General features: G+C 49.7%; 1 protein-coding gene across 1 annotated transcript in view; it reads right to left on the bottom strand.

The window, feature by feature from the left end:
- LOC108751623 (muscle M-line assembly protein unc-89-like) overlaps positions 1 to 1,614 on the bottom strand; it is a 38,670-nt gene extending 37,056 nt beyond the window's left edge. Inside the window, exon 1 of the mRNA XM_018491899.1 lies at positions 6 to 1,614. The gene's annotated coding sequence lies outside the window, so the exon portion shown is untranslated. The remainder of the gene's footprint in view (positions 1 to 5) is intronic.
- Between the last annotated feature and the right edge of the window lie 208 nt (positions 1,615 to 1,822).

The raw sequence follows: 1,822 nt of genomic DNA, 5'->3' as shown, positions 1-1,822 counted from the left end.
GGTACCTCTCGCTACGTCGACGACCGTAAGATTGCTGGCGATGCATTAGGCTGGTCGTCGTTATTAATGCAATCCGCACGATGCACTGGACGTTCCATCGATCATTCTACCACGATTATTTGCCCCGTGTGCACTGTGCGCGGCTTCACCGCATTTTTCCGGACTCGCAATTTCTCTTCCTCCGCTCGACTACGAACGTGCTTCGATAATAACCGCAAACGAGGAAGGAATTTCGCCTCTCTTTTCTTTTGTTTCTTTATAGCTGTCGCTCGACGATTGGTCTATACAAATCGCTCCCTTTCACGGTTGCAAGCCTCTGTTCGCCCACGCCGCGTAAAACTCTTTCGATAGCGTTGACAACAGAGAACAAGCCGCTGATTTTTTTCTGACTTTTCAATTGTGCATCGACGTCGGTGTTGCGGAACCAATAAACAAGTTTCGTTTGTACAGCCTCGGTGTTGTGACACTCGTTGTGAGACGACGCATTCTACGAGCGGCTTTTAACTTTAACATCTTCCCATTAGTTGCGCCGTTGCACGATTCTCTGTCCTGACAGATGCGATTTTTTTTCTACCCCGCCTTCCTCTAACAGTCTGTTTCGCCTGTAACGTACTTCTGCACGTTTAATGCCACCGGCAATTAAACACAGACCCTAAAGAGACCATCGACGACGTCCTTAAGCGTTCAGAGGCCTTCTATCATGAAGTTGTAAGTTGTTTCACGCAGAGTTTATGTTTAGCGAAGCAAAGCACTGCAGGACGGAATTTGCGAAGAAATTCGCATACGTATTTGTGATCAATGATTTTTTTTTCCTTATTTAACAATCGGCATCGTTTCCTTCTTTCTTTCTTCTCAGCGAAATTTATTTGAATTTTTCTAGCGGGCAGTGAAGGATTTATTGCTGAATAAGTACTTAATCTCTCCTGCGACACGAAATGCTCTAAATTTTTCAAAATTCTAGAATGTCCAACGACGCTCCGATATGTACTTGATGTTCTCCACTTCGATCTCACATCTCAATGTGCATCACACCTAAATGAACGTCATGCAGATGACTCGTTGATGACGATTAAAATCTTCCGGCGCCGATTAAATCATCCATTTAGCGCCAGATATATCGTTTTATAGACACTACTTCACTATACCATCACCACTATCACTTCGTCAAGAGATCGTAAACCGTACAAAGATGCCCCCGGAAATATTTACGCACCGCGTCACGCACTACCTCGCGTCGCGCTACTCCGTTTTCGAATATACACGTACACGAGTGGCAAGAAGAAATGTTTGCGGGAAGAAACGAGAGCGAAAAGAGACCGGGGGCAAAATAGGTACGTACGTCTCCGTCAATTCCGCATCTCAAAGATCCGCACGGGGATGGAGTCTGCGAGGCTGGATTTTCATGTCGTCGCTACTCGCGATTTCGCGCGCTCCTCCACAGAACACTAGGCAAAAGAGTCCGCAGAGGAGGGCTCTCGCAGAAGAGGAGTACGAAATGGGCCCCTCTCGCGCGTACTTCACCCCCTGACACGGGACACCGCTGAGAACGCGACGCGCGCGACGCGACGCGACGGGGAGAAGGTCGCGGCTCTTTCGAAACGACGATGCTCCCGCGTCGAGGATAGCCGAGGGACTACATTGCGCGAGCGCCACTCGGGTGTCGAGCACGCAGCCGCCCCGTTCAGCCTGCGGAACTGCGCCTGTGTGCACCTCAAGCTACCTGTGTGTGTGTGGGTGGCTGTGCGGCGTGCGCGTATATGTGTATTTGTACACGTACATGTGCGCGCACGCGCGACGCGCTTCCTCCCATAGCCCGGTTGTA

Source organism: Trachymyrmex septentrionalis, unplaced genomic scaffold (assembly GCF_001594115.1).
Source record: "Trachymyrmex septentrionalis isolate Tsep2-gDNA-1 unplaced genomic scaffold, Tsep1.0 scaffold50, whole genome shotgun sequence".
Classification (NCBI taxonomy): domain Eukaryota; kingdom Metazoa; phylum Arthropoda; class Insecta; order Hymenoptera; family Formicidae; genus Trachymyrmex; species Trachymyrmex septentrionalis.
The sequence above is the reverse complement of the archived record's forward strand: the minus strand, read 5'-3'. Positions and strand labels throughout refer to the sequence as shown.